Consider the following 9230-nt stretch of genomic DNA (forward strand, 5'->3'; position numbering starts at 1 on the left):
TGGTCTCTGTCAGTATGTAATCAAAGTGGTTTAACTTGACTTCAGAGTAAATGCATCTGTTCAAGCCACAACTCACATACAGATACGATAAAACAACCATGGAGACTAAGGAGCTTTCCAAACAAGTCAGGGATAAAGTGGTAGAGAAGCACAGACCAGGAGATGGTTACAAGAAAATTTCAAAGTCGCTGATTATCCCTTTGAGTATGGTGACGTCCACCATTAACAAGTGGAATGTGCTTCATACCACCCAATCATTACCCATATCATACCACCCAGTCACTACCCATATCATACCACCCAGTCACTACCCATATCATACCACCCAGTCACTACCCATATCATACCACCCAGTCACTACCCATATCAGCTGCCCTTCCAAAACTAAGCAGCCGGGAAAGCGGGAAACTGGTTAGGGATGTCACTGTAAAGCCAACAGTGACTTTGAAATATTTGGCAAGTTCAATATCTCAGATGTGAGTCATTGTTCATATATGGACAATATCCCGGTCCCTACTCAAAGCTGGCCTGCATGGGCGAGTGACAAGAAAGAAACCATTACTGAAAAATAATCATCTTATATCTCGTATGGAGTTTACAAAAAAGCATGCAAATGATACTGCAGACATGTGGTAAGGAAAGTTTTGGAGTCAGACAAGACAAAAATTGAGCTTTTTGGTCTAAATCCAAAGCGTTACTTTTGACACAAGCCCAACACAGCACATCACTCAGTCAACACCATCCCAACTGTCAAGCATGGTGGTGGCAGCATCATGTCATCGGGATGCTTCTCATCAGAAAGTATTGGGAAGCTTGTCAGGATTGAAGAGAATTCTAAAGGATAACCTGCTTGAGTCAGGCAAGAATCTAAAACTGGGTCTAAAATTCACATTTTAGCAGGACAATAACCCGAAGAACAAGGCAAAATCCACTCTGGAGGGGTTTCAAAAGAAGAAAGTGAATGTCCTGAACTGAACCAGTCAAAGACATGACTTGAATCCAATGGAACATTTATTGTGAGACTTGAAGGTTGCAGTCCATCAACGATACGCCAACGAACTTGTCAGAATTGGAACAATTTTGACAAGAAGAATGGGAAAACATTACACCATCCCATTGTGCAAAGCTGGTAAAGACATATCCAAGAGGACTCACAGCAGTAATTGCTACCAAAAGTGCTTCCATCAAGTGCCGACTTAGGGGGTGAATACTTATGCAATCAGTAAATTTCAATTTATATATTTTCTTTGCTGGTTTTGGTAAGATTCAACCTGTTTTAAACACAACGGTGTTAAGTTTGATCATTAGAGTTTTGGATAAAAGAAATTCATTAAAAAAAATGTTTACATCATTTGTATTTCATCAAAATGTGTCATTATTGGTAGGGGGTGAATACTTTCGCAAGGCACTGTATATCAAAATAACGAGCTTGTATTGTGAGTTTATAAAAAGAACAAGCCCATATTGTGAGTTTATACAAAGAACATGTCCATATTGTGAGTTTATAAAAAGAACAAACACGTATTGTGAGTTTATAAAAAGAACAAACACGTATTGTGAGTTTATAAAAAAGAACATGCCCGTATTGTGAGTTTATAAAAATAACAAGCCCATTTTGTGAGTTTATAAAAATAACAAGCCCATATTGTGAGTTTATAAAAAGAAAAAGCCCATATTGTGAGTTTATAAAAAGAAAAAGCCCATATTGTGAATTTATAAAAAGAACAAACCCGTATTGTGAGTATATAAAAAGAACAAGCCTGTATTGTGAGTTTATACAAAGAACATGCCCATATTGTGAGTTTATAAAAAGAACAAACCCGTATTGTGAGTTTATAAAAATAACAAGCCCATATTGTGAGTTTATAAAAAGAACATACCCATATTGTGAGTTTTTACTTTTGCTAGTCCTATCATAACAGAAATAAAGTTGATTTTTCATTCAAATGAATATTTTAACGAGGTTTGTGAAAGTAAAACAGACATATAATAACGACGCCTTTAATATTAATTGGTATTTGCCTTTGTGATATCTTAAACATATCTATATATCAAAAGAAGAAGCCCATATTGTGAGTTTTTACGTGTTTCAGCACCGTCATAGTAAAACGTTTTTTTCTTATCCCATGAAGACTGAATATTTTTATCGATGTCTGTAAGAGTACAACAAAGATATAAAACGACATTCTTCCCAGAATGGCTACCGTTTTACCAACGAATAGTGGGATTGACCGTCACTATATAACGCCTCCACGGCTGAAAGGTCGAGCATGTTCGGTGGGACGGGGATTCGAACCCGCGACCCTCAGATTGCGAGTCGAGCGCCCTAACCACCAGGCCATGCCGGGCCCCAGGCAGATAGAGTCCACTGTATCTTTTATCCAGTATTTTACATATTTTCAGTTCATCCTGGCTAGAATGTATACGTTGCTTAAAGCACATTTTAACCTAGCTGTTTTGTGGTTGATCATATAGCAAATACTCTTTTAAAAAGTTACAGTTAATAGTTTATTGCGTAACTAAAAACAGATGAAACATTTTACATTCAATTGTAGAATATTTTAAGGTCCAGCATGATAATAAACTAAACTTAATATTTTTGCCATTAACCCGCTCTACAATCACCGTTCTAAACAAAGATTAAATAAATTAAGTAACAATAAATGTGTATGTTTAAGTTGTTGTTTTTTGAGCAAGTCTATCTCAAAAAACCCGGAAAGTAACTTAGAATCCATTATATTAGTTATAGCCCGTTTATCTCGCATTCGTTAGTTTATATGCATGTAAACAGGTTTATTATCGGCAAGTAGAGATAATTTAAGTCATATAATATAACATTTTACCGTGTGATATATTGCTTTTGTGATACTTCATTGTTATAATTTAAGAGATGAAAGTACAATAAAAGTAGTATCGTAATAAGATTACATGTTCTGTTCATCTGATATACAGCATTTTACACTTCATAGCTAGCCATTTTCAAGATGCCTTTCAGCAGGTTTGTCGTTACGAGTTTTTCTTCTTATAAAAGCATTTCATGGATTATTTAATGTTGTTGTTGTTTCTATTCCATTTATACTGAACAAGAATCTTTAAAATATAATGGTATTTTCAATATGATAGCATGACAGCTAGAGAAATTGGTGATAATTAAAAGAAATGATAATTATTCACTTCGACTAATTTTTATGTATATTATGTATCTAATAACCAGTCAACGTTTGGTCATCTAACCTATATCAAATATTAAAGTCTAACACAGTAGTGTCTCAATTCTCATTTTGAAGTGAATCAGAGAGGTTAAAGTGCCCTAACCTATTCAATAAACATGATTAAGTCTTAAAGAAAGCTCTTGTGATCATAAGGGGAATCACTGGATAAATGGAAGCCAATCAATCACAATATCACAGCAGGATATTGCGTACTGAATACAAGTATTTCAAATTATGAATATCAGAGCGTGAAACTTCTTCTAACCCAATAGTACAATTTGTGGAACACCTGAATAAGGCAGACTGTGAATTATAGCTCGCCACAACTGGGGGGTATTGCTCTGAAAGTAAATTATATATTCATATGTACATCTTCATATGTTGAAAAAGAGTCGTAAAACAACCTGTTTAAACACACATGCTGGTGCAATTGGCCCTGAAATTTGTGTAACGGATGGTGATGCCAGATCATAGCAAGCTAAACTTCAGAGAACGATTTACTGGATGAAGTTGTCTGGATACACGCCAAGCTTCGTTTCTTCCGTTCATGTACGAAGTGATTTGAGAACGTAACATCCTGTACAGTGACACTAAATACTAAAGATACATTGGAAAGCTCTTGCACAGGAGTGGGCGAGGTTACCTCAGAAAGGTTACTTCAAAACATTGTCTATACTCTGATTTTAAGCATGAAACACTAATGGCAGGCTACTCTTCCCGCTTGTGATAACCATACTCTAAATGGATGTTAAATTTAATTCTATGTAAAGACTTAATCCATTTCTATATTCATTTACGAGTGCTAACTCAGTGATTGTTACAGTCTTTTCATATCACATGACAAAAATGTAGGAAATCAAACATTTGCGGTTTGAGGCATAATAAACTCTGATTTATTCATACATTCATCTTTCACATACACACACACACCCTTTAAGCTAATAGAAAATCATCAGATATTAATATCTTACATGCTGCAAATCGCAACTGTTTATCTGGTGTAGTCACTATTCTATTCAGTTAAGAAAGCGTTTTAATAATTTATGGACACTCTGTATTATATCTTTTTAATTACTACGTTATTCGTATCATAAAGATTATTTAAATACAAATTTATAAAAAAACACGAATACTCTACCTCATTAGAAGTTTTTGGGAAACTCTTCCATAAGAAGAAATGTGTCGTGTTTCGCCATTGGAGTCTCCCATTTTTTATTAAAAGTAGTCCTAGCTTTGGCAATAATCGCAGCCTATAATCCGTTACTTATGCTTGCCACTAACTGTTGTTACACAAATGGTGACATAATTCCTTCATAACAACTCCGATTGTTGTGATATTCGGGATGTGTTCTTTATATCCCGAAGCGTCCCAGTGCGCTTAGATTGCTTTCAAGTCTCTAGGCTAGACAAAATAGATTCTGAACGTTATTTGTTTCAATTCACTTATTTGCATGTATCACATAAAGCATTATCACACTGAAATAGGTATGACATGTACCACAAGATTACAGAATTATATTGTATCACATCCTAACAAGATATTCATGGCTTCCTTAAATATTGTATATGGATCAAGGTGCTACACGATTTACTCTTCCAGGTAAAGGCAATACAGACATATGCTGAAAGTCTCCTCCAGACATTTCCATCCAAAGCAATCAATGTGTATTGAGATTCATTTTTCAATACTGTGGATGCTTAACATTCTCGACTGTGACGCTACATACAGCTGTACTTTAACCTATCCCTTGTCGGCGAAACGTTCCCTATGCACATTGAAGCTTTATCCTTGGCGATATATTTAATAATCTATACTTAATTTGTTTCGCTATCTGTATAATATTAGAGTTTGCAATAAACTAGAAAAAATAAATCGTGGTTGATTTGGCTGATATTCTACGTTATCGGTGTATCATATGTCTCGACATTCACGCACTCAATGTTGTAACGAGTTTTTATCGGTGTATCAAATGTCTCGACATTCACGCACTCAATGTTGTAACGAGTTTTTGCTTCCTATTTGAATGCCCATGAGCTACATTTGTTTTCATGACTTCTGACTTGTATCAACAGTTTACCTTTATAAAACTAGTAATTAACCTTGTAATTTATATACGGATTAACTTTTTCTAAAGAGATTGTCTATTGAGTAGTACCGAAAGGTAAACTATTCGCATTCATGCTACTTATGGATTTTCCCCCAAATATTTCCACCTGACTGGGCATATTGAAAAAAAGCAAGAATAAAATGAATCTGTCGTTCGTTTTTTGTTCAACAAAATTAATAACTTTGCTGAGGGAAAAATATATCTGCAACTGCTTGCTGACTCGTTTCAAAGAATAGATTAGTAGTAATGAATATTACGCATTCTTCAACTGCTCGCTGACTCGTTTCAAAGAATAGATTAGTAGTAATGAATATTACGCATTCTTCAACTGCTTGCTGACTCGTTTCAAAGAATAGATTAGTAGTAATGAATATTACGCATTATTCACCTGCTTGCTGACTCGTTTCAAAGAATAGATTAGTAGTAATGAATACTACGCATTCTTCAACTGCTTGCTGACTCGTTTCAAAGAATAGATTAGTAGTAATGAATATTAAGCATTCTTCAAATATCTTCGCCAGTATAGATCATTTGTAGTGAGTAACAATGCACGTATTTATTATGGTTTTCACATTTCTGGTTCTATAACTATATTTTTAAGTTAAAAAGCATTTTTCTTTCACGGTACATAACAGATATCCATGGCAACGAGGAACATCCATAAAGGATACGAAGAATCTTTGAACAAGATGAAACAAGCATTTATTTATTTTTTGTCAGGAATGAGCTTAAGTGTCTCTTATCGTATACTTCTCAGGAATGAGCTTAAGTGTCTCTTATCGTATACTTCTCAGGAATGAGCTTAAGTGTCTCTTATCGTATACTTCTCAGGAATGAGCTTAAGTGTCTCTTATCGTATACTTCTCAGGAATGAGCTTAAGTGTCTCTTATCGTATACTTCTCAGGAATGAGCTTAAGTGTCTCTTATCGTATACTTCTCAGGAATGAGCTTAAGTGTCTCTTATCGTATACTTTTCATTCCATAATTCACGTTTCGGAAAAACATACTTTATTGTGTTAATTTACAGCTGAGTTATGTGAAACAAGGCAATGATAGTTTTATGCTGAAAGATGATTTGTTGCGATGGCTGTGGTTGGAAGTGTTCAGAATGTCCGAGTAAATCATTCAATTCGGACGATTTATTTTTGTCTCTCGGAGAAAAGCTTTGATACAATGGTTGACAGGGATCGCAAACAGACATACAGGCAAGAGAAAGCGGGGACGTGTCGTCCGGCGACTTCCATGAAGTCTGTGATTTATCATTCTCGATTTTACATTTAATAGCAAGAGTACAATACTCGCTGCGTCAGCTTGTCCCAGTGCAATTAACACTCTGTCACAAGAACTTTTTATCATGTATTTTTATTGTACCCTAAAGGACTGAGATATTTCATCTGTTACAAGAAGGGACATTCTATTGTGTTTGAAACACGATTGTGAAGAGAAATGGGTTTCTAGAAGAATTTTCTCTCCATTAATTATGCAAACAAAAACTTTTTGTCATATCTTCTTCAGGTGAATGGGGATTTTCATAGTTACAGAATGTTGATTACATCATTATTTGAGAGGAAAAAACCAAATAAACGTTGTTTTTTTTTGGCCACAGTAAAAGATAAACTAGTCGTTTCACCCTACTAATTTTGGGAGTACAGTTACCATCATTAAGACTTGTTAATACAGTGCTAGATTAGCCGATATTAAATTCTTAACAATTAATAGGTAAATTCATCTTTAAAAACAAGGTTAAAGGGAGAAGCGGAAGTAAATAGTAAATGAGGGATTGTGTAAAACAAACTTTGATTCGTTCATCGTCTCGATTTATAAACATACATTAGTTTTTAATACTTTCTCTTAAGTCCCATTCTAAGGTTGTTTATGCATTTCTTAAGATTTTCATGTTTTCCAGTAACAATTGCCATCACAGTTACAGAAATGTTCAATAAACCGGTTTTTGTTTCTTAACTCTTTTTATACAGTACCACAATGTGACTGAAAAGAGGCTTACAGATCTTAAATGTTTCAGAGAAAATTTTATATACAAATTCGTTTGTATGGCTTAAAACAGTTTACTCATTAAATTTAAAAATAATGCGACTTATTTTAATAACTATAATTCATTTCAAACATCGAGTTTAAATATTTTGAACCTGTATTTTATTAATATCCTAGGCTAATATAGGGAAGTGAAAGACGTGCTAAGCTGCTGTGTAGTTTACATTGTTTTTTTTTTCACAAAGCCATACTGGCTATCTGCTTTCTGTCCACCGTGGGAAATCGAACCCCGCATTTTAGTATTGTAAGTCCTTAAACTTACCTCTGACCCACTATTGGGCAGTTTGCATTGTTTTAAACTTAAGTAATTTAACTGTGAGTTGAACTATTTTTAACAAAAATAAAATAGCTTATTAATTAAAATGTCTCTAAACTTTTACCAGAGTGTGTGTTTTATTATAGCAAAGCCACATCTGGCTGTCTGCTGAGTCCACGAAGAGGAATCGAACCCCTGATGGTATCGTTGTAAATCCCACCGGGGGATCTTTTACCAGCCAGCTTGTTTGTTGTTAAGCACATAGTACAAAAAGGGCTATCTGTGATTATACCCCCACAGGTATAGAAACCCGGATTTTAACGTTATAAGCCTTCAGATTTATCAGGAACTTCTGATGATGATGAGTTTCTTGTCACGGAAAGTTTTTTTTTAATATTATGTAAATGAATAACACTTGTAGGATATAAAGAACGTCTCAAGTTTCCAATAATCCATAAAACGTTAAACAGTTTTTGTGGGTTTTTCAAATTGCCATGGCAACAATACCAAACAGAAACCAGTAATACTTCAGTAAAACATTAAGCTTTCTTTATATGACGCCCATGACCTGTTAATCTAGTTGAACCATTTTTACGTTGCAGATCATCAGACAGAAATACATAAAATTTGTATTGAGTAAAGAGATTGCTGTTCATGCTGTAAAGAAGTTTTCAGATTATAAGCATTGGGACAGCTAAGTATAGATATATCCGGAAGGATGACAAGAGTTATTATTGCTGGGACAGTTGACACAACACCAAACTTCCTTTTGTCACGCGTTATACAAGTTCCCTTTACTATTTCTGCCAATCACTAGTAACAGCTGAACTCTGTGATCAACCAGACGTAATGTAAAGAAGAAGAAGAAAAAGCTTGTCCAAGATCGTTAAAGTTATTTGTGTAGTGTTGAATGTCAAGGGAGGAGTAAACTTACTGATTTACTGTCATCGCGCCTGGTAGGTTCCTATCAGAAGCGAAACACTCAAATGTATTTCTCAAGGGCTAGCAGTCTTATGTGTGGTTCTTCTCCTGCTTTTTTGGATTACTTGGATTCAAACACAAAGTTTCTAAACCAAGCAATTTCTCAAATATTTGAGGCAGACCTATAATTAAAAATTAATTGAGTATTATAATAATCTTTGAATTTTTCCATAGGTTTGTCCGTGTACCTTGATTATGCGCTAATTTAAATTTACTTTCATGATTTTGTGTTTGTTTGTCTGGATTAAATGGACTATTTTGTGGCGTATTTTTCTGCGAAGGTTGAAAGTTATGCGAAAAATAGCATATTTAAATGTACATAGTATAATCACAGGTGATTCTTGTTCCTTTTACCTTTATGTAGGAATAATATGACGTTTATAAACATGCATTTAAAACTAAATTAAATATAATTATTATTCTTGTATCTGTGATTGAATAACTTAAATTACTTCAACTTTAACCTTGCAGGTATATATTCATATATAGCATTTTAATAAGGAAATATATATAATTCATGCATATGGCTGGCTACCTATATAGCATTTTAATAAGGAAATGTAAATAATCCATATATATATATATATATATATATATGCTGGCTACTATATAACTATTTG

At 34.2% G+C, this 9230-nt stretch overlaps 1 protein-coding gene across 1 annotated transcript in view; it reads left to right on the plus strand.

Moving 5' to 3' along the window:
* Nucleotides 1-9230, plus strand: part of LOC106465599 (B-cell receptor CD22-like) — a 57314-nt gene that overhangs the window by 13634 nt on the left and 34450 nt on the right. The window lies entirely within an intron of this gene.

This window comes from Limulus polyphemus, unplaced genomic scaffold, assembly GCF_000517525.1.
Source record: "Limulus polyphemus unplaced genomic scaffold, Limulus_polyphemus-2.1.2 Scaffold1996, whole genome shotgun sequence".
Classification (NCBI taxonomy): domain Eukaryota; kingdom Metazoa; phylum Arthropoda; class Merostomata; order Xiphosura; family Limulidae; genus Limulus; species Limulus polyphemus.